Source organism: Ictidomys tridecemlineatus, chromosome 5, assembly GCF_052094955.1.
Source record: "Ictidomys tridecemlineatus isolate mIctTri1 chromosome 5, mIctTri1.hap1, whole genome shotgun sequence".
Taxonomy (NCBI): domain Eukaryota; kingdom Metazoa; phylum Chordata; class Mammalia; order Rodentia; family Sciuridae; genus Ictidomys; species Ictidomys tridecemlineatus.
In genome coordinates this window covers 151,630,868-151,655,264 of record NC_135481.1, presented here as the reverse complement: position 1 = coordinate 151,655,264, position 24,397 = coordinate 151,630,868, and the positions used below count along the sequence as shown (strand labels likewise).

At 42.7% G+C, this 24,397-nt stretch overlaps 1 protein-coding gene across 7 annotated transcripts in view; it reads left to right on the top strand.

The window, feature by feature from the left end:
* The first annotated feature begins 454 nt into the window (after window positions 1–454).
* The window catches only part of Otud7a (OTU deubiquitinase 7A), a 324,171-nt gene continuing 300,228 nt past the window's right edge, over window positions 455–24,397 (top strand). For 6 of the 7 annotated variants that reach the window (XM_040276563.2, XM_078051306.1, XM_021722835.3 and 3 more), the window contains exon 1: window positions 455–596. The gene's annotated coding sequence lies outside the window, so the exon portion shown is untranslated. The remainder of the gene's footprint in view (window positions 597–24,397) is intronic. The other variant, XM_040276560.2, reaches the window with a different exon arrangement.

Below are 24,397 nucleotides of genomic sequence, written 5' to 3'. Positions count from 1 at the left end.
AAATCAGTCCTTAGGAATGGAGGGGTGGAAGCAAAGTCAAGAGGCCGATAGGAAAAAAGCAAGCTATGCTAGCAGCATTTCGTGCAGTGCAGGCTGTTAGGCCGCCTAGAGGGTCAAGCGTGGGAACGTGGGAGCGTGGGCGCGGGTTGAAGGGGCGCTTGAATAAACTGGAGATTCAGAGCCCTTGCGCGTGTCGTGATAGCGAGCACGCGCGCTCCAGGCCGGCTCCACGCGGCGGGGGCGGGGTGCGGCGCAGCGCGCGCGCACTTTCGCGCTGGATGGGGGCGGGGCGCGGCTGCGACCGGTGACGTCAGGGGGAGGGCGCGCGCTGGGTGGCTGCGGGCGGAGCCGGGAGGCGGGCGCTGCGCGCGGCCTCGGGCGGAGCGGAGGGGCGCGAGGGGCGGAGCGGAGCGCGGGAGGAGGCGGGGGAGGAGAGGCCCCCGGGACCAGGAGCAGCAGCTGGGGAGGGGGCCGCGGAGCCGGAGCGCGAGCAAAACAGCTGATCTGGTTTTCCTTTAAAGCTAGAGAAAATGGAAGTCGGGTAGAGGCGACTGCGGCGCTGCGGGCTGACCGAGCGGAGCGGCGCGGCGCGGCAGGTGAGACGGCGCTGGCCGCGGTGCTGCCGGCTGGCGGCGGAGCCGGGCCCGCAGACTAGGCAGGTGCGCTGTCCGCGCGCCGGCGCGGGTTCCCTCCTGGGCTCCGCGGTGAGCCAGGTGGGCGCTGAGGCCGGTGGTCGCGGGGCCAGAGTGCGGGACGCTGGGGGCGCGGGCCCCGTGCTGGGTTTGCCAGCGCGTCTGCATTGCGGGCTCTGCTCCGGACCCCGTGGACGCCTTGGCCACCCGCTCCGGCCCGGCGCCGCGCGTGTCTCTCGGGCAGGGCGCGGCGCTCCTACTGGGTCGGGGCAGTTCTCTTCTCCTGGCCCTTTCACCTTCTGCACTGGAACGTGTTGTCAGGCTTGGGCGGACCGACCCCTCCGTCCGTGTGGACGCGTCGGGGGTCCTGCGGTGCCGACCGACGCTCGGGTAGGGCCGGGCCAGAACAGCGCGCGAGGCCGCTAGACCGGCACCAAGGCTGTGGTTGCGTGGGCCACAGCTTACTCGCTGTCTTCAAGCTGGACAGCAGTCGAACCATTGATGCAGTTTGTCTGTGAACCCGGAGGCCTTCCCTAGTATCTCCTCACTGGAGGGGAAAAAATTGCATCTGCTGTGCTTTAAGTGCTCCTTTAAATTTGGGAGATGTCAGTGATGTCATCATTAACTAAAACTTTCCTTCATTGGACACAACCGTTCAAGTGTACCCTCCTCCTGCCTGGTGCAAGCTATTGCAGCCCTTTGAGGATCCTTGCAATGAAGCAGATTTGCCTCTGTTCTGTTAACTCAAAACATCACAGTTTTTATTTTTATCTATTGGCTTGAAAATTAATAGATAGATTTAGAGTGGCTGAAGGGAAACTTGTTAGATTCCAACAGATCTGGGAATGACTTCCTCCACAGCACACAGATATAGGGGAAAGTCATGTATGACAGGACATGCTTGTGCTTGCCTTTATTTTTGTAAATGAACGTGAGCTGTGAGAGGAACAATTTTAAAAGGTATTCTGTTTAATGAAACAGATTATGTGTCCAGGTAAAGGTGGACGTTGGGGCCTAAATTTTTGCAGGCCTCGATTCCTTGGGGAAAATCTGCAGATCTTCTCCATCCCTCCCTATCAGGGTGTGTCTGGAAAAGAGCTGCCCTGGAGCAAAGAGTGCCAGCCTCACTAGGGTCCTCCTAGCAGCTATGTGTTCCTGCGAGCTCCAAGACCTCTTCTACATCCAGAGAGGGTCCAGGGACTGCAGAGACTGGCGATCTGTATGGCACACCAAGTTCTGGGGAAAATTCCTCCCTAAATGCCAGCAATACACCATCATTTTATTGGGGAAGTTCCCAGGGAACAACTCCTGTGGGAATAAAAGTAAGCAAGTTCCCAGGACAATCTAAACGTCTACTTAATACAATTGTATCAAAAGGATATCCAATAAGGGACAAAAGTATTAACATTTTTACATTTAATAATTAATGGCAGATCCTAATTGGTTAAAACAAGGATGGCTTAAATTATTAGTGTGCTCATATTGGGTCTGCAAGGAATTTAATACCATATGCCACTCATGCACAAAAGTGTTTGAAGCTGATTACAAACATGAAGCTTTTGAACCCTGGATCGGTGTGGTGGGGACATTGAAAGCAGTGGTTTACTTTAGGCCCTACATATTTGGGGTAACAGTGGGGGGAAATTTTTGCTTTCTTGCTAGATGCAGTCTCACTGAAGTCTGGATCCTGAGTGGCAGGTGTTCCCTTAGTAATTCGTGAGGCCTTAGCCCTAGTAGAGGAAGAGAAGGGCACCTTCTTCTGAGTGAACACCTTTGTTTATGCCTGAGTGAGGGTCTTGTAAGCCTTGTAGTAGAATTGGTTCCAAATGAACTGCTTTTCCACAGTTTTTCTCCTGCTGCACGTAGTTGCTTTAGAACTTGAGCTTTTAAGACTGCATTTCTTCTGTAATTAAAGTGTCCTGAATTGTGAGAAGGGTGGTTTGTAGGACTCTGAACAGTGAATTCTTAAAAAATTGAGTCTGTGAAACCAGTGTGTCCCATCAATTTATTTTTTCCCATCTGTAAACCTGTGAAAATATTCACCATAGGCTTTATTTTTAATTCACTGTAGTACTTGTGAAAATATAAATGTGTTTCTACTAAATCTTTAGTCACTTATTTCCGAAAACACTTTAAAAACAATAACTTGAAAGCCTCTTCATCTTACTTTTATGTGTAGGGTATCATGTCTTCCATTTCTAAGAAGCTAAGATTGTCTTGCCTCCCCCCCCCCCCATTCCTTCTGGATCTTAAGGTCATTTATCATGTGTTAGGCACACAGAATAAAGGCTGAGTCAGCTCCTGCCAGGCCAGCAGGGGGCATGCTAAACATGGTTTGGAGGGTCTTTACCCAGCTGCCTGGAGAGAGGATTGCCAAGTTGATGGGAGGGAGGTTCAAAGGTTCATGTGTGTGTACACATGTGTGCATTTTTGTGTATGTCTGTGTATACTGTACCCTCTCAACTTCCCCATCCCCTCCTGTCTGCTCAAGGGATGGACACTAAAGGGTAGGGCAGGGAGGCACATTCTTGAATGACCAGAGGTTGGGGCATCTGGAAGTTGCGCCTACCTCTATCAGACAGAGAGATTGCTTTAATAATAGCAATCTCTTGTTCTTGGAGAGTGGCTATTGGTTCTTAGCCCAAGGTTTGATAATTCCCATTTACATGTGAACCCTGTGAAGAACATTAGGAGGAGAGAAAAAACTTTGGTTTAAGTAATACAATCAGACTGCAATAATCTGAGTCTGAGGATATAGTACCTTTTCAGGTTGTGAAGGCAAAAATGTTGTCTTGGAGAGGAGAGAGTTTTCCTTAGGGAACTGCAGGCCTGCATCCTGGTGCGCACACACCCGTGCCAACCAGGGTAACCCACGGAAATACCTCCCCCTTTAATGTTCACCCTTGGATTTTACTACTAATTGACTTAAACCCTGAACCCTTGAGTTGTGGTACTTCCCAGGGAGCTCTACTCATCCTCCTTGACCTCAAGATTTCTCTGTTGGAAAAAAGCAAATGTTTAATTGATGAACATTTATTTCCCCCCAGAAAATGATAACAGAAGAACAGAGGCAACTGTGCTTTTCATTCGAATGTGCTTAATCTGACTGTAAGTGTGTGTTGAGGCTTTTCTTTGCAGGGACTGAGCTCAGAAAGGCCAGCTCCTGCTTGAGGGTCACCTTAGTGAGCTGCTGTGGCCGTCTCTCACAGCTTAGATGATTATCTCAGAGTCTGGTTGTATTACTAAGATCAAATACTCGTCTCTCCTCCTGAGGTTCTCCATGGAGCCCACACGTAAAAGGAAACCATCACATCTTGAGAGAAAAGAGGGCCTACTAGAGAATTATTCAGACTAGGCATTTCCTTATGCTTCTTATTCCTTTGAAAGTACCTGAAAAACCAAATTATTGATTTCAAGGGGCAGTTGGCAAATACATGTTTTTTAGCATTGTGCTGAACCAGGTTTGTCACTTTGAATACTATAAATAGCTAAGGAGGAAGTGCCACTAGGTACAAAAACAGGTGTCACCAAATCCCTTTACTAGCTGTCCATCACTGAGGGTGATCACAGAATATCCTATTCAAAGTAAATCCTGAAGTCCATAGGTATTTAAGTGGAAATAAAACATGCATGTTCATTTTATGATATATTTAATTTGAAAATACCCTTGAACCTTGAAAAGAGAAAATTGCCCATTGGCAGACTGCTGCATCCTCTAGGTAGTTTGTGTGTCAGATCAAGAATAATATGGTCTTAACATGGATGTGACAGAACAGTGCAGAACAGAACTTTTACCACACTTTTGGGATGGAGTTCTTTATCATTCATGATAACAGGAGCAGTGAGTTAAAAGGAAGTCTTTAAAATACTGAAATCCAGGGAAAGGCTGGACACTGCCTTTTTACTTGCCTGTGCTATGGAGATGCGTTTAGCTGGCTGACTTTCACACAGTGTATTTGGACTGGCAAGGGAGTTAAACCTAGGTTTGGAAGGTGTGAAGGCATTGCCTGGCCATACTCCAGTTTCCTTGTAGCAAAGGAAGAGAGTTAGCCCCCCATATCTCCAAGGTCTTATCTGGTAAAATCCTGTAAATCCCCAAACACCAGTCCTTGATATTACATTTTCCTGCTATATGCCAAAGACAAATAACATTAATGATTATGCAAGTTTTACATACATCTTTTTTAGTTTAAACAAATAAGTCTAAAGTAAACTCATCTTGTAGGTTTAAAGGATTTTGAGTTTTTCCTCCAAAGGATATATTTTCAGTTTAAGCGTAGTTTGTTCTTACCTAGTTTTCCTTACAAATATGATGGAAATTTGATGTCTGAATTAATATACATGAGTGAGATGCTAGACTGAGTTATGAAATATAAAATTAGGCCTTTGCAATTCGTTTCCTTGTCTGTTCAGCATTTCTTTCAATTGTATTAGCTTACTGAAGCATTTCATGTGGTGCTGGACCCCACGCCCAGCCCTTTGTGAGATCAGATTCAGTTTCTCAGTCATTGAAACAAGCATTTAGGAGCTTATTTGAGAGGAGGTGGCTGTGTGAACTGGGGACAGACATCTGTTCCTGGTGCTGTCCCTGCCAGGTTGAGCCTTGCTACCTCTGAGAAGACCCTGGTTCTGCTGTACCCAGAGCTGACATAACAATCCCAGAATAATTTGTCCACCTCATTTCTGTGCTTGGGTTTTAGGAATTGCCTACAGCAGACTCTGCTGGTTCTTGCAGCAAGCTCAGGGATGGCCTTGTATGTCTTGTGCAGAAGACACTGTCCCATAGCATTGTCCCTGACGTGACATGCCCTTCTCCCCTAGTTTCTCCTATTTCCACCCCAGAAGCTAATCCAATACCCTTTTATTTTGGGGTTTCATGCAGTTAACCATGATTACAATCAGTTTCCCTATTATTCCTTTAATGATTTGAGACCTGAAGACAATGTTTATTTGTCTTGGTTTGTTTTCTGTTGCTGTAATGAAATATCCAAAGCTGGGCAATTTGTGTTTTTAAAAAAGGTTTATTTAGCTTACAGTTTGGGAGGATGAAAGCCCAAAATTGGGTGGGTTCACCTGTTCAAGTTCTGTGGAGGGCCTCCATGGATGTATCACAAATATGGCAGAAGGGAACAAATAAGTGGGGTAACCTCTCTTTATTTAAAAAAAAAACCCACTCTTTCAAGAACTCACTCACTTCCTGAGATGCACATTAATCTCTTCTGAGGTAACACCTCCAGGGACCTGCTTACTTCTTACTTTGCACAAAGCCCCTCCTCTTAAAGGTCCTACCACTTCAGCACCATTATACTGAGAATGAAACCTGTCGCATATGGATCCTTGTGGGACACATTTAAGCCAGTTCAAACCACAGCAATGTTATTGACGTATGGGCAACACTATTGCATGTATAGTTTTTTTTCATGCCTTAAGAAATATAGTTCAACATCAACAATAAAATACATAGGTGACTTTTTTTTTAAATGTATGAACCCTGATATTTGTTTTGCTTGTCTTTTAAGTAATACCATTTAATCTCTTGGAGGAATCATCACTGAACAGTACAAAGAAGTGGGACAAGTTGTCAGTGGACTTGGACTTGGTCTTAAGCTTAGTGACTTTGAGTGTGGTCCCAGGTGGCCTCAAGGACAGAATATCTCTCTGGCCTTTGTGCAGGTTCTAGAGTGGAGCAGAAAGATTTTGCATATGCAGGGAATTCTTCAATTCTAAAGATTGATCAGTCATTCCAATAAAAGGAATTGGAGACAGGACAGAATATGTCTGTCCCACACTAGCCAAGTTCTTCTTCTTCGTCAGTTTATGTAGTTGCAGGTGTACTTGTACCTCAAGACATGTTTGGATGAATTTGCTTTGACATTTTTTTTTGTGTGTGTGTAGTGAAAGGAGGAGCCCTAGTTAAAAAAAAAAAGACAGAGAGAGAGTCTTCTATGGCTTAGCTATTCTTGTAGATAATTTAAAGTTGCTAGCTTTGTTAATGCTAAAAGAATAGATGGTGAATGCCCTGAGATTCCAGCTGTGTCTCCTACATCTTTGATGCTGTGGGGCATGTGGATAACAGGCCCCCAAATGGCTTATTGATTAAGATCATTATAGAACATACTTTCCTATCCTTAAAATTGATTCATGATTCGCTTTTTGCATGAAAAACTATGAGGTGTGTGAGAGGAGGAAAGAGAACTGCATTCCAAGAAAGAATGCATTCCTGGCAAGTCCTGCAAGGAGATACCAGGAGGGGAATCATGTTAATGGACAATAGTGACATGAGGTCCTGCCTGTGAGAGTGGTCTTAGCATTTTCCTCTGAGAGTGGTAAGTTGCCAGGTCAAGGTCTGTACCACTGCCCCCAAACTAAGCAAGTTCTTTTGCAGGGCCTGTTTTTATACCCAGAGGAAGTTTAGGGGCTTTGTTACCACATGGAATCTCTCATTGTTGGCTTGACTGATGAAGAGCAGAGGTCTCTGTTCCATCTCTGGGATGACATGGATCCACAAGGAAGGCTGTAGATCTTTTACAAGTGCTGTTGCTCGTTAGGTTGAATTGAAGCTCTGTACTGTTTAACTTGACAGAGTGGGTCTGCAGTTAGGGGATGGGCAAATTGGAAGGTCAACTTGTTTTGGAGTTACAGAATGAGTTGCAGTTTGTACCCATATTTCTTGATCATTCCATTTGTAAAGTCTGACTTATATGAGGTGCTGTTTATGACCTTAGCTTTCAGGCCCATTTGGTTCTAAGTGCCCACTTGACTTGGGTTAACAAACCAGGCATAGTCTCTTGGCATGGGCAACCTCTCCAGGGTCATCTACCTGCAAGGTCAGCAGTTTCCTATGCTTGATTCTACCAAAGTAGACACCTCATTTATGATCTGTTAGGTAGTCTGTTCATTCATGCATATTTACAAAGGGGGCTTAAGGCTTCAGGTGCTCAGGGGAAGAATGGATACAAGCAAGTCATCTCACAGCTTAGCATGTAGACTTTATTGGAAAAATATCAGTGTTTTTTTGCATTTACATTAAATTCCTTCCATGTCCATGAAATACTGAAAGACCTGGTCCTACCTAGAGGAAGACAGAGCTTCCACTTAGAGGTAGGAAGTTTCCTTCTTCTGGTTAGAGGTTTGAATATATTCTCTAGGTCTCAATTTCACATGTCAAAAATGGAAAAAACAACTGCCTGCCTTCCAATATCCCATTCAATTCCGAAATTCTGTACAAAATCAATTTCCTTATTCTCCCAAAATGCTGGCTAAGCAAAGGGAAAGAATACCATATTTATTGTTAAAAGAGAACAAGTAGGAAAAATTAGGTGTATCTTAAAAAATATTTGTCTTCATGTCTGGGATTGAGGAGAATACCAAGCATTTGAACAAATATTTATAATTAGTAATGAATAGTGTGGACACATTCATCCCTCTTGACTGTTAGACCCATGAGGAGAAGTTTGTGTATTAGCCCTTACTGCATCTCTGAGGCACCTTGTTCAGAGAAGGCTCTCTATTCATGTTTGTTAAATGCATTTAATAGGCCTAGGGGAATTAAAATTAGAAATTTAATTATTCTTTCCAGAATTGCTTAGCTCCCATGAGCTCAGAAGCATTATAATTGAGAATATTGCTAATATAAAATTAGAAACATTTAGGATTTTAGCTTCCAGTTCAGTAGCATGCCAAATTTTGTTTATTTGGGTTGTAAAGAGCAAACAAACAAAACCAGATTAGTAATTAACAAGGATGGGATTTGTTTGTTATACTGCAGAGTACACATTCTAAGAAAAGCTATGGTTTCATATTTTCCATTTAACATTTCACAAACATTTGTTGCTGTCTTAGGGAATATTAGCAACATCTGTTTGGACAAGACAAATGGTTTCTCTATAGATTTTTAAAAATAAGATAAATAAGTTGAACTACCTTGAAAATATTAGTTAGAAAAGAGACAATGAAAGGTCACATGAAAGAGTCATATGTGAAACAATTCTTGTGGGGAAGAAGAACATTCATAATGGAACAACACACAGACTTGTTGTAATTGATTGAATTAATTGATTACATTAACTTCTTGTATGGGTTGAATATCCCTTATCAGAAATGCTTTGGACCAGATATATTTAGATTTTGACTTTTTCTTTCAGATTTTGGAATATTTGGATGTATCTCATAAGCAATCTTGGGAATGCAAAACAAGTCAAAACACAAAATTCATTTACGTTTCAGGTACATCTTATCTACAGGGCTTACATTATACAATATTTTTAGTGCACCAGTGTTTTGCTGCTACCCACCCATCATGTGAGGTCATGTGTAGGATTTTCCATTTGTACTATCATGTCAGTGATCACATAGTTTCAGACTTTGGAGTAATTTGTGGTTTCAGATTAGAATTTCTCAACCTGCATTAAAAGATAATGTCAAACCCTAAAACTCAGAATCTCCCCATGGGGGAAGAGCCTGCTGCCAGACCCATCTCCCCTTTGGGTACAGAGCTCAGAGCCAGCTGGCTGAATGGGTGGACATGACAGGAAGTTCATCTCCATAAAACGGAAAGTTGGAAGGCATTGGATGAGATGGTGTTTATTAGGAGAATTGATTCACAAGATTATGGAAGTTGAGAAGTCCCATGACAAGCTCTCTGCAAGCTGGGATCCTGGGATGCAGTTATCATAATTCAGTCCAAGTACAAAGACCTCAGCACCAAGGAAGTCAATGGTGTAACTCCCAGTGTGAAGCCAAAGGCCTGAGAATTGTGGGGAGGGAGAGCACTCCTGGTATAATTCCTGTAGTCCAAAGGCCAGAAAGCCTGGAGATTTTTATGTCCAAAGTGAGAGAAGAGGAGTGTATCCAAACACCCCCTCACCTCTGCACACACACATTTGCCTTTTCATCTTGTGAGATGCAGGCAATATCATCTTGCCCTGAATTCCTGGAGACAGTCTATGAACCAACTGGAGAAAGATGTAAGAAAGCACTTCTGGTGTATGTATATCTGGTTCCCATATCACCAGATCTCCATCAAGAGCCTCAAGCACTGACCTGGACCAAGCCCTGGTGACACAGGAAAGCTGGGGCATGGCATAGGATTTGGGTAGCTTCTGGGTTGGTGGGGAAGCCATACATGAAAACTCCACATGGGCAGAGCACAGGAAGGCAGGAGTGATATCTCCTGCTATGGTGGCCAACAAGGGGTCAGACGGTCTCGGGTATACTCTCAAGAGATAGGGGGGTCCTTTCAATCCCAGCTTCATTGTCTTCATCTGGACATTAAACTGTTCTTTGTAAACTGTGTAAACTGTACAAGTTCTAGAAACTTGTTTAGCATTGTCCCCATTTTTCCAGATACTTTTCAGAAGTAATAATCAAAATCTGGAGGGAATGTAGGATTTAGCAGAAGTCACTTGGCATGGAGATATTAGTTGACATCTCTCATTGGCTTCAGATGACTTAGAATGGCTCAGGGGCCTGGTGCTAGCTTTATGGGCCAATTATAGGCAAGCATGAGTCTAATCAGGCCTGAGGGTCAATTCTGTGGAACCCAGTAGGCTTAAGCCTACCCCTTCTTCCACTTATCTTTCTAACCATTTCCCCACAATCCCTAGGTGGGGACCCCTAAGGAGCTCTATTTCTGATCTTTCTGCTCATCACTTTTAGGGAACAGACCAAAGAATTACTCAAACCTTTGTCCAAGGTGACTTTAATTTTTGCATATATTATTGATAAGTTTAGTTAATATGTGTATGTGTAGAGAGGTCGTTTGAGAAGGTGATTCTGAGCTCCACTTTGCTCTTGGTGTTTTCAACGTAACCATCTCTTTTAGAGACAGTTTTTATAAAACATTACTTAAGAAATTCTGATATCTACAAAGTTAAAACTAATTCAGAAACGCCAACTACCATGTGTTTTGAAGTTGATAAAAACTTGATTAAGCTTTGAAAGAGAATTAAATTTGCAAGCCAATACTTCCTTTAGTTTCCCATCCATTTCCTCTATTTTTTACTTATAATTTCTTATATTGCCAAGGTACATAATTTGTCTTGTCTCTTAGGTAACCTTAGTTTCTAGTTACTTGTTCTTAAAGCTGTTTTTATATATATTCTTGGATCACACATTTTATCAGTAGTTCTAGAAGATAGTTTCTTGGGGGTTGCCCCCACAAAATTGTTTTTCAATTGTCTGGAGTTTATTGTAGAGTTCATTTTTAATCCCCTGCTGTTTTGTTCTCTTCTGAAATGGCCCATGACACCCACTTGGAGAATTCTTGCAAGCTTGAAAATCTCTCTTGCCTGATTATAAAGTGCTTGAGTCACACTATTTTCTTTAAAACTGTATTGAAATTTTTCTACTGTTTTTTGGCTCTGAATATTATTGTGGAGAAGTTAAAAGCCAACCTGTTTGCTTTAATAGATGTTGTATGATTCTTTCAGTTTAGAAATTTTACTAGAATATTTCTGGAGACTGGTCGTTCTGTGTCACTTTCTTTTAAACTAAGCTGTACCTTTGCACTTTGTTTCAGAAGTTTTCTTGTATTATATCATAGACCTTTCTTTGGTTAACAATTAAAATATGTTAATTATGTGTACACTGTTGGTTCTGTCATAGTACCTGTCATATTTGCTAAATACTTTATATCTAATATTGTTTTCCATTTTATTCACTTGTCTCTTTAGTTGATTGTCTTTATTCTCTTATTTAATTGCTTCTAATGTGGTTTTCACTCCTTCACCACTTATTTTAACATCCATTTCTCTATTTTTTTTCCCAAGTTCTGCTTCTCTTTCTCTTGATTTATATTTACTTTTTTATTTTCCCTGCAGGATTCTTTTTTAGGAGAGTATGGTAGACAGGATCATAGTGCTTCAAAGATGTCAATATTACTAATCTCTAGAACCTGTGGTTTTATTGCCTTAAGTGACAGAAGAATTAGAATTGAAAAAATAAAGTCAAATATGAAATCAAGGTTGCTAACCAGCTGACTTTAAAATAGGGAGATTTTTCTGGATTATCCTTCTGCATTGGCTCAATATAATCAGAAGTGTCTTTCATAAACATGGAAAAAGGGAGGCAGAAGAATGATAACCAGAAAGATGGCAACATCAGAAAGACTTGACCGTCATTGTTGAAGGTGAGGACCATAAACAAAATCATGTGTTTGTCTCCAGAAGCTGGAAAAGTCAAGGAGGAAGGGTTACTCTATGATGGTCAGAATAACATTCTCCAAAGATTTCATGTCCTAATTCCAAGAACCTGAATATGTCATTTTCTGTTGCAAAGCAGGTTTTGCATGTATGAGCTGGGGAGATAATCCTGAACTCTCTAGGTGAGTCCCAAGTAGTCAAAAGAGAGGTGTGAGGGGCAGGGTCAGAGAAGGAGATGTGACAGTGGAGCAGAGGTCACGTGATACAGTTCCTGCAAGGGGACCATGAACCAAACGATGAGGGCAGCCTCTGGGGACCTAAAAGACAAGCAGCAGATCTGCTCTGGAGCCCATAGGGGGAACACTGCCCTCCAAAATCTTAATTGTATCCCAGGGAGACTCATTTTAGAAGAACACATTTCTGAGTTGTTTATGGTCAGGACATTGTTGAAGAATGGGGATGGGGTGGTGCCAAGGCAGGATGCACATTTGAATTCCAGTTTGTGGTCTGAAATATACTTTCTCCAAATGAATTGCCACTTCCCAAGGCAGGCCATATTTCCCAGATTTCAGTGTTTAAGCTGGGTGTTCCTCATGGCAGACTAATGTTTCTATCTTGCATTTACTGCCTTCCTTTTCTTCTGAACAAGGTCAGGTCCACAGGCTCAGCAGCTGTGCTTCTACATCCACGTGATCCATCATGACCAGCTGTATTAGGGCTGGGCCACATCTCCAGAAGGACTTGTGTGTCCCCAGGCATCAGGAGGTAGGTTTTGGCTTGCTGTGTCTAACCTAACTGCACTGGTTCTGTTACACTCAGTGGTTTGTGGCTTGTGGTTGTGTCTGTCTCCTTGATTCATTGGGGGTGGAATATATTTCTTTCTAGTTCTCTCTCTCCCTTTCCTTTTTCATTGTTTTTAGGGCTTTCAAAGAAAGTGTGGAGGAGTAAACTGTTCACTGGAAACTGGGAAGCTGCTGTCTGGTAGATGATTGTGTGGATGTTGAAGGTTTTTGCTTATAATTTTGGGGGACACTTTGTGCTTTGAGAAAGAGAAGCAGGTCACCATTTTGCTCAGAGGCTGGGAGTTGTTTAGTGTCTTTGGGAGTTTTTGTTTTACTTCTAAACGCTTTTTCACAAAGCCCTTCTGTTAGATTAGACAAGCTATTGTATTAGTGATTTGGCAGCCCCCAAAGCCACCCTGGCCCCTCCTTGCACAACAGTCTAGAGGGAAGGGAGGCAAACAGGTACCACACTGGACATCTGTCTCATTCCTTCTCTGTCTTTGAGGCTTTATCCTGCCCCCTGTGTGGTCCTGGAGGCTTTAGAATAATGGCTTCCATCTTAGAGATCCATATGACTTTCTGAATGTTAATAAGTAAAACCTTGAGTGAACATTACTGCTTTAATCATCTAATTAGATTGTTAACTTAATATTCATTAATTGCTTTAATTTTTAAGCACCGAGTGCCTAGTACTGACTACCATATGGTTTATCTCTATTATTTAGTTTAAATTTCACAGCTACCCTGTTAGGCAGGTATCAGTATTAATCACTACTCCATAGAAGAGCCAACTAAGGTTGACAGAGTTTGTCAGTTGCCCATCTCATATAACACAAGCTGTCTTCATAAACATCCCACTTATGCAGAGGATTTAAAAATGAGAAATCCTAAATACCAAGAAATGAAAGTTGGTGGATATTGTTTCCCAGCCACACTTTAACCTGTTAACCCACACTTTAACCTGTTACCTCTGAGGCACTTGCCAGCCAAGTAATGAGGAAGGGAGAGAACAGCCTCTTTCACCATCTTCTGTTGCTGAGGGAAATCCATTATGCCCTTAAAAAACAACAACAGCAACAAAAAAACCCTAAAATTTATAAATATATTTTTCCTTTCTCTTCCTGTTCCCAGTTTGTAGAGTCCAAAGGGGGTGGCTGATCATAGGTTTGAGGAATTGGTGGACTGTGGCTTAAAGAAAGCCAGAAGGGCTAAGCCTAATGTCTCTATGAAAGAGGACATCAGCAGAATGCAAGGAATCAGTCCATATGATCAGCTCCATCACGGTGCTGTTGAGAAAGGGAAGAGAGAGCAGAACACAGCTGGTTTTTGTGAAAAACTCTACTCTATACCTATACAACCAGGGTTTGTAGGAATCTAGAAAAAATCTTCTTTGGAAACCTGAGAAAATAAGAGAATGAGGCATTTTTCTGTTGACTTTTCTGGGTTTTCCTAAGTAGGGGGCTTATGTCTAGTGTCAGTGCCATGAAGTGGTAGCCATTAGCTCTTCACATTTCCCACTATCTCTTCTCTCTTTCCTTCTCCTCTGAACATAGTCATTTATGGGTCCTTTTAATTCTATCTTCCAATTGTAGTTATTTTCTTTCATTATCCCTTCTTGTAACTTATTATAGTATGTTCTTGATATTTTCCTCAGTTATTTCCACTTCATTCATATATATATATATATACTCTCTCTAATAATTCACATCAGATCCACTGTCAAAACCAGCCACCAGATCTTTGATTTCTGAAATTTTATTACTCATTTCTACAAATTCTCTTCATTTCCCATCTTCCTGGTCTTTATAATAGTGTCATACTAGTTACTTAGGGTTTTGTCCCCTTTTAAATATGGTTGAATCAATCAGTTACATAATTATTTTATAGTGTTTCTTTTGAGGGGGTAGTACTGGGGTTTGAATTCAGGGGCATTCGACCACTGCCACATCCCCAGCCCTATGTTGTATTTTATTTTGAGACAGGATCTCATTTGCTTAGCGCCTCGCCATTGCTGAGGCTGTCTTTTAACTGCGATGCTCCTGACTCCACCTCCTGAGCTGCTGGGATTACAGGTGTGTGCCACCCTGCCTGGCTTATTTTATAGTCTTTGAGTAACCATTTGTTACCAGAACTTGGTAATGGGGTGAAATGGGGTGAAGGGATGGTGGTGTTGCTTTGTCCCAGTGTTTACCTGGTGTGCTGGCCTCTGCTCTAGAAGAATTGCTGCTGCATGTGCTTTTTCATTTAATTGCTGTCTCATCTTCAGCTTGCCCTCTTATCTGGGCAGTGAGGTTGTTTGTTTCTATCAGGCTCCTAAGGGTCTGATTTGCATATTAACTCCTCCACTTTGCATACACTCCTTTGGGTCACTGAGTGGCTCTCTGAGCTGAGGTCCCTCTGTGGCTGGACCTTTCATCCGTGTGTCTGTCATCCAGCCTACATAGAAATTTGTAGAAAGGCTTTTATGAGTCAGGGATGCAGTGACTGTGGGCATCAGGATAGGACCAGCCACAAACCAAAGATCCTGTGGGCCTGCTGCTCTGAAGTTGGGAATGGCTTAGGAAGTGAAGGCATGGAATGACTGGGCAGTGACTGGTATGTTTGAATGAAAATGCCCAGTGAATGGTTTCTGGTCTTTAAGGGCAGAGCCATAGTTGGAGCTATGTTGATCCCATTGAGAAGCTCTGTCTGCCAGGCAGAGGCATAAGATTTACCAGTCCTTCAAAAACAGTGTTTTGTTTTCTAATAGTCTGTTTGTTTGCTGCTTTATATTGTATGGATGGGATTAAAAATGCAAAGCTCATGATACCTTAGGAGATGACTGCTGAGTCAGGGCAGCAAAAGGAGGGAGGCAATCCTTACATTGAAGCCTGAAATATTCTGGAGATTGTTATGTGGATGATATCTATTTGAGGTTTCGTCTGCAAGCTCAATTATAGCAAACTTTAAAAAAAGCATAGAACACTTTAGAAGTTCAGAGTTAGTACTCCCACAGGAGATTGATCTGCATACTTCCCTCCTCATAATCATACCACAGCACATGGCTGCCTTGCCCCTCCCTGGATGCCCAACATTGCTTTCTCTTTAAGACCCTTCCTTCTGCCTCTCTCCTGACATCCACCTTATCAGCTTCCACCCTGGAAAGCCTTTCCCTGTCTATCCTTGCTCAGTACCTGGTGATGGTGCCACACTTGTAAGCCATGACTTCCCATCGCAGAATACCTGCTCTTAGGGCACTCTGCATTTAGGGTCTTAGCTCTTGAAGGGCAGGTTACAGGTCTTCATGCCTTCTTGAGTCTCACCCACCAGACAGTCCCTCATGGTAATGGTGATTTTCATGTTGTGACATTGGATGGGCTTCTTAGATTTCTAAATGAACATACTTTTCTGTGTTCTGCCCTTAAACCTTCATTGCTCCCACAGAGCTTTACACTATTCCACAATACCCCTTTTATGTATAGATTTTGAAGTCTGAAGTTATTTTATTGCCTCCTTGGAGGTGGGGATGAGTTACCACATCCCTATACCTGGGGTGTGCAAAAATAGCCTCCTTTTCCTGATAACAAAGGATAAAAGTGTCTCAAGTTGTCTTTAGTTGAAGAGACCAGACATCTTGTTCTCTAATGTGTTATTGCACCCCTTTGTTCATTTCTGTTATATGCAGAGCATCAGGCAAATATGCAGTGGCCCAGCTCTGGGCACTGTTCTCATGTATGTTTGTCTTGGAAGCATATAGCACTAATGGTTGTATTTGCTTCCGAAGGAGGTTTGAAGTGTCATAAATTTATGTAAAGAATCCTCTGCATTCTGTTCATGCCCTTTAACTACCCTTACATATTGTACCAGCTTCCTTGTCAGCCTATCTACCATCAGAGTGTCCAGACAATAGCAGGACTTGTGGGGCATTATGCTTCTTTATAACCTGGGGGAAGGCAGAGGGTAGTCTTTCATTGCCCTGTCCAGCAGGAAGTCGCAAATCAGCTCTCAGTTTTTTATTGCCTTTATTTCTACATTTAATCTACTGCTAAATTTGGTTGCCCTTGCTTTTTGTTACCCTTTCATTCATTCAACACTGTTGAAACATCTTCTCTATCATAAAAGTAGCAAATGCTCTTTTGAAAAATACTCTTTGGAGAAGAAATAAACAATCACATGTGCAAAGAATGTTTTATCCAGTTTGTTTTTTCTCTTCACCTGGCATTATTTCTTGAGCTCTTCTGTGTTATTAAATATCCTCCTTAAATCAAGGTTTCAGTGGCCACATGGCATTTCACTGAGTGAATGTGCTGTGGTTGGTGAACAGAATATTGATCAAGGACTCATGGGGGCCAGGAGCTGTGGCTTTGCTGTCGATGTGCTCTGGTCAAAGAGATGAATTGTTATTGTGCAGCCTGATAGGTCATCATGAGCCACAGTTCTTGCACATTCCTATTCTGTTGTCACACTTCTCCCTTTATTCTTCTACTTGAGATTTTCAGTATGCCCCCCTCACCTTTCCCCTCTGATCTCTGCAATGCTTGCTTATTCCAGGATTCTTAGATTAGTCCTTGGTAATATATCCCAAATATTTATAATTCCGTATCTTTCCTGCATAAGCCTTTACCAAAAAGGGAGACAAAACAAGACTGACCAGTGGGCCAACTTACACCTTGGTGAAAAGAGCTCAACCCACTGGGAAGGAGTCCTGTCGATCATATCCTGAAAGCAGAATTTGTTAGAAATTCAAATTGGGAAATGTGGAAGAGATGAGGCAACTGGCAATAAGATCAGAGTCCTGGAGGGAAGGAGGTGAACAGAGGCTGTAAGGAAAACAGCAGCAAGGGCGCAGAGTTGTGAGGGAGGAGAGCCTGCCCAGGAGAGGGGCAAGTGAAACAGGAGGAATCTGGGATCCCACACTCTGGGGGCTGCAGTTCTGAGAGCTGCCTCTGATTAGACCCCAGTTCTGTGGGTTCACTTGTTTCTGGAGCCCTCAACCCCTCTCTCCCCTTCTTGGAGAGATTCTGGCCCCTGAGGGGTCTATGGAGTCAATGGCTATGCTTATATGTGGATGGGGCCAGGTTAGAACTCAGCCCCTGGAGCATCTATAGTGGGGAATGAGAAGGGCAAGGAAGGAGGGGGTGTTTCAGAGGTGATAGCAAGAGTCTGGGGAGGAAGAACACTGGATATTGCAGACTCTGCAGAGAGGTTTATTCTACCCAGGTCTGCCACCAACAGAATGTCTAAAGCATGCGAGACAGGGTCTGAATGTGCAGCCATCACTGAGTGTGATTTTCCCATCCAGAGCTGTCACTGCTGTTTGCAGAGGACACATCAAGCAGTCAGAACCCACATGCACCTGGTTTTACAGAGGATGGGAGCAGGACAGTGGGTGCATGTGAACATTAGGCTGCCCCTGCACTGTAACCAGATGGCTTCTGATGTTCATGTGTGTTCACCCCACCTATTTGAAACCTGAGGCAGAACAAGGACTGAGGAATAGAGATCCCTCTTTCATTTGAGCTACAGGGACAAATTATGTACTGAGTCATAGGGAAAAAGGTTTATGACTTCTCATGAAAGTGAGAGGAGGCCTGATGTCTTTCCAGGTGGGGACAGCTGACATGGCAAAGAATCCTACATTTTATCATAGTTGTTTTAAAACAAGTATTAAGATGGGAACAGGAAATAAGAAGAAATCAGCCTGTTTCTGAGCTTTCTCAGAACCCACCACAGGCTGTGAAGAGGGAAAGTCCCCATGCAGGAAGCTTTCTGCCTGCTGTGGAACAGTACAGCCCCTCCCTCCCCAACACACACACACACACACACACACACACACACACACACACACACCATGGTGTCTCGGCTTTAATTCTCAAGAGATCTCTCGGTGAGAACCATCAGTGACAGCCATGTCTCAGCTCACAGGTGGGGAAACTGAGGCCATGGAATGGTCCCTGAGTCAGTAGGACCCTGAGTGACAGGAAGAAGGGTCAAGCACTGTTTCTGGCAGAGCAGGATGTTTCTTACTCCGCCTCCTTCTGTGGGACCCACTCCTGACTGCCTGGCATCAGGTCTTTTCTTTATGGAAGTTTGGGAATGTTTGCTTTGGTATTTGATGTTTTCACTTAGCAAAATTAACACTACAGGGACTCTCAACCTTGGGGGTGGGGTGGGATGGGCAATTTACTGGCTGTGGCATCAGGAGTTCTGTGACTTGTGCATGAGGACCCAGGAGACACAGGCAGTTTCCTTTGTATCAGGTTGGCAGGAGGCCAAGGACAAATAGGCATCTCCAATGTCACCAGGAAGCACAGGCTTGTGGAACCAGTTTGTGACTCTGGATTTTCTTTTCTGCTGTATACTGTGCTCCTGTATGGGTACCTAGAATGGGAAGGTCAAAGGGAATAGGTGGTGAAGGGAGCATGACAGGATGGTCTTCCAGCCATAAGGTCCCAGTACATCATCTGGGGAATGGTAAAAGATATCTCCAAATGATTGGGATGGGGGCATGCTTAATGCTCACTCCCCTCTGATTTTCAAATTTACCAGGAGTGAATATGTCCTTGGAACTTTGGGTGGGCTTTGCAGAAAGGATTAATAAATTCTTGTTTGAAAGTTCTGATGATACATATCCCTGCTTCCCTGAAGTCAGAGCCCTCCTGGCCTGGCTGGGCAGTCCTCACAGGGGCTATGTGGCTTCGCTGGGAGTGAACATGGCCCTTCAGGATGCTGCAGGCCTTAGAGACTGCTTTGGAGCAGAGCATAGAACCCACCCAGACAGAACAGAGGTGTGCCTCTGGACATTTTACTATTTTGTGACACAGACGGGCCCCACCAGTTCTTGACCTGTTATGTTTGAGTCATAGGCAGAACAAAAAAAAAAGGGGGGTGGGTAGGAACTGACCAAAAACAATAACAGTGACCCAGCCAGAGTTTGTTCATTGTCACCAGGCTCAGTGAGGTCTCTGCCAAGCAAAGCCTCATCTCTAATATTGTTACAGATGTTTACAGAAAGCATGGTCATTGCATTGCTTCTGGGCCTGAGCTTATGCAGCAGCTAGGATCACATTACATGGGACTCATCTTGCCTTTCATTTCAAAATTGCAAATTTTTAAAGGAAGAGCTAGAAAAATTGTGTAGGTGGGGAAAAAAAACCACTGTCAAAATCTATTATTTTGTGGTGTTGGGGATAAATAAACCATATTAATTAAAGCTTAATAATAGTTGTTTTTGAGAAAAAAAGTTATAAAAAAATTATGCAATTTCCCTAGGTGATGGTTGGTATATTGATTTCTCTATGTCCAAGGGACTTCTCAGGTATTTTCCCACCCTGGGCCATAAGGAGAGTGATCCAAAGGGAAAGCATTCTGAATTCTTCACATAGCTTTAAGGACACAGGAAGGGCACCCAGGCTTGTTCCTCTTTCTCCATGTCTCTGTTGTTGAATGGGGGCTAAGGTCTGCATTGCAGTACAGTGGTGTGAGGCTGGATAGGTTGATGAGGGGAGTAGCACTTTTGGGGGACTCCTATATATAGCAGTTTCTCACCCAGTCCCTCATCCCCTGAGCTTCCTGAAACAGACCATCAATTATGATGCATGTTGCAATGACATTTAAGGTTTTCAGATCCATCAGCAAATGCAAGCCCATCTTTGGGAATTCTGGGCCTAGCAATGAATTTGGGATTTTCTTCTGTTCTACTATTGCTTAAGTCATGAGAGACATGCTTTAAATAGGGAAGCAGCAATGTCACTTACAGGCACTTTCCCAGTCCTAAGTAGGTCAGGTTTTTGTCATAATTTTGAGAAGATCACAGTTGAGTCACAGTAAATTTGGAGAGAGTCACGAATCTCGTCAGAATCCGGAGTGCATTTATGATATTGTTAAATAGCATACCTTAATTACTGGCCTGCACAGTGTCTTCTCTGTCCCTCCTCTAGACCTTGCCACATACACATTTAGTACATAGTACAGTCTCTGCTGAAACCAGCCATCAAAGGGACTTGCTCTCACTCATGCTGTGAAAAGCTGTCCTCTTGCTGTCTTAACTGGTAGGAAAAGAAAAGTCCTAGGAGCAGGGTCTGAGTCACCCCCTCTTGCCAGCCTCTCTCTTAGCCATGGCTATACAGCTTTTATGGAAATATACTCTCATACAGAAAGGTGCATGTCTCAAGTTTGCAATTTGATAAATGTTCACAAACTGAACATGCAGTTGAAGATACAGAACATGTAGTACTCCAGGAGCCCCCACCTTACCCCTTATAGCAATCCTCCCTTTGTAGTAAGCAGTGTCCTCACTTCTGCCACCTAGACTTGTTTTACCTGTTTGGGACTTTATATATAAGGGACCAAACAGTGTGTATGCTTTTTCTTCTGGCTCCTGTCACTTAACCTTATGCATATGGGATTAGTGTAGGTCCTTGTGTGTATGCAGTAGTAGCTCATCAGTTCTCAGTGCTGTGTAATGTAAAATACACACTGTTGGTGGACATGTGGGTAGTTTCCACTATGACTGATCATTCTAGACCATGTCTTTTGGTAAACATTTGAATGCTTTTTTTGTTGGGTAGATATCTGGAAGAAGAATTTCTGGAACATAGGTATTTACATCTTAAGACAGCTTAAGATGTGCTTTCTCTCTCTCCAAAAACTCACTATTGCCAATAGGTAGAGGCCAGAATGAGGTTCTTCAGGTAGAGTGAGTAAGGTTATGATGATTATGGAGTATATTTTGGATTGCAATTGTGTCAAGCAGGAATCCAAAGTCACTTTAGTAAACAATTATTGGTCTTTATATAGTTTCTGCATTTAAATGAGGGCTTTTTATTCCAGTGGCTGTTTATACAGCTTATTTAACTCTTTCTTACTGTGCTCAGTCACTGTTCATCCACCAATGGAGCATGTCCTGCCCCTGACAAGCTGACACAGGCGGGTAGTAGGGAACTGATTGTGATGCTGGGCAGAGGCAAAATGGATCAACTGAATTGTCACTGTCCACTTGTGATGTATGCTCCAGAAGCTTTGTTGTGTACTAAGATATGTTTATGAACAGCTTTCAGAGTCTGAGGATACCCACTGCTCATGAGTCACATTTCCAAGGTAATTCACGGTTTGACCAGGTGTCCGTCTTTCATCAGCATCATTTCTCACACTCTGAGGAAGAAAGAAGCAGGGGCAATATTATCCTCGTGTTCCAGATGACACAAGTGAAGGTCAAGCTAAGTGTTTTCCCCAGGGGATGTGTGTGACTAAGAAAAGGAGGCTGGAGCCCAACCCTAGTCTGCTGAAAACAGACCTCATGGGATTCTGCAGGTGACAGCTCTTCTTCTTTGTATCAAGTACATGTGTTAGAGCCGGATATTTTGCAGTGATTATGACAAGGTCTTCAAAAACGGTTTCCTTTGGTACTTGACTGAATTTGCTTTTATAACCTCTGTATGGCACAGGTGATGAAATTCTTTAGCAGCCAAAGGTGATGTCAGTCAGCTCTGTCATCATGAGATAAAGGCCACAGTATAGGACTTTGGGCATTCCTTTGCTGTGGTAGTTAAAAGCCATTTTAGAAAATTCTGGTACAGCCTGGACATCCCTAATCTAAACATTCAAAATCTGAAATTCTATGAATTCTGAAACTTTTTGAGCACTGACATGATGCCACAAGTGAAAAATTCTATGCATGATTTCATGTAAAGTGTCACTGTGAAAATTCAGGTGCACTAAAAATGTTATGTAAAATTGCTTTCAGGCTATGTGTATAAGGTGCATATGAAACGAGTTAATTCTGTGTTTAGATTTGAGTCCCATCCTCAAGGTATCTCATTGTGCAAATGCAAATATTTCAAAAATCCAAAAAAAAAAAATCCCAAAATCTAAAACACTGCCAATCCCAAACATTTTGGATAGGGTATTCTCACCCTAAAATGGAATGTTCTAGATAAAGTAATAGGAAATCTAAATCTTCAAGAATGCTTTGGCACTATTGTTTTTCATATTTTCTGTTCATGTGTGTGTTTTTCTGAAACCTGAGAGTTAGCCTAAAAATTATATTTTCTATGGATACCAATGTCTGCTAAATGAAAAAAAAAATTAAAAACCAGTCTGAGTTCTTGGTATGTTTATCATTAAAATCAGATCAGTAACCTCTAGAAGGTTTAATGCTACCTCTGATGGTTCAAATAGAAAATACCACTATTATTTTTGACAGTGAACTTAAAGTTTTGAGTTTCTTAAGTGAAATATCATAGTAGGTAATTTTTATTTTAAGAAAATTTTAATTTCATGAATAAAATAGTTTAACACAAGTCTGATCAAGTGAAAGTGCTAACAAATGAAAACCTAAGTTATTTTTAAAGTCAGTAATCCAACTTGCTAACTGTGTCATTTCTCTTTTGCATCTGTGTAAGTGAGCTCTCATAATATCTCCCAGGAAAGTGGTTATAATATTGTTTTAAGAATCCCAGACTGACTGTACAAATTTGAATACCAACTAAGTCCCAAACATTTTTTTTTCTTTTTAGGTTTTGTGTTTGTTTTTTCATGATGATCAATGCATTATTTGTACCTAAGAATCCTGATGTGGGCACACTTCTTAGAGCTTGTCTGACCCCCTCACTCACAAGTTAGTTTCTCATTCAACTTTTTGATTTGGTGTAACTTGGGTGCCTCTGAATGTAGAACAATAGAACCTCATAGAAAGGAAAACCAAAGCTGTCATGCATGTCCAGGTGCATGTGCTGTGTGGAAGTCAGGGCAGACTTCAGCAGGTGGCATATCTTTGAAAGGATATGTCTGGCTCCACTGTTTGAAAGCCTCAAATTGGTTATATTCCCTTTAGAGTATGAAATAAAATCACAGTAGGCTTTTATCCTGCTACTTACAGTGGGCCCCCACTTTTTCCACCTAATCCAAAGACACTCAAGTGGAGCCCATCTTTCTGGTCTTTTTCACCTATTCCAAAGACCCTGCACAGTGGAGCCCATCTTTCTAGTGAGTGAGTAGAATAAACAGGACAGTTAACAAGCATCCTGCTCCCCAAAATGGCCACTCCTCATGGCTCTGTCACTGCACCAACACCTACTCACTGAGAGAAGGTCCACATTACCAAAGCCAGATGGAGGATTCCCTTACCATAGAGTGGTAAAGAGAAGGGCACTCTGAGTCAGAGGGCCCAGGGCTTGCCTTGCCAGCTACACTGCTGGTTTTCCTGTCACCCATCCCATGCAGTGCCATGGAACCAGGGGCTGGGAATGCAGCTCACAGTGTCATGAACTCCCACCCAACACAACTATTTGGTTGAGTTGCCCTGAACCATCAGTTCTCTTCTTTTGTTCTTGGATCTCAAAGCGTCAGGATCAGATAAGTATTTAGATGGTAGTGGACTATGAAGGGTGACGCTGAAGGTCACTTAGAACTAATGTAGGGGGAGTCCTCCAGATCAGTTAGGAGTAGGTAGGGGTCTTCAGGAGTAGTGGGAGTTTTTAATATCAGTCAGGAGTATTGGGGGAATTTTCAAGATCACTGAGCAATAGTTGGGGGATCCTCAAGATCATTAGAAATATTGGGGAGTCTTTGATATCAGTTAGGAGTAGTGGTTCTATAGGGTTTCAGTGAGAGTTGGCAGGTTGACCTGGTGGGTATAGATGGAACGAGAGGCCTAGCAATGAGTCTTGATCTGTGCAGGATTTAGAAGGATTGAATGTGGAGAAAAGATGGGGTTGTGGATGATGTCCCTAGGGGATAGTTGTGCTAATGGGTGATGTGAAGATGACTAAGCTTTGGCTCTCAGCTAAAGGAATTTCCACAGGGCAAAAGTTGTTACTGCTTTTTTTGTTTTTGTTTTTAAAATTTTGATGAAGTACAATTT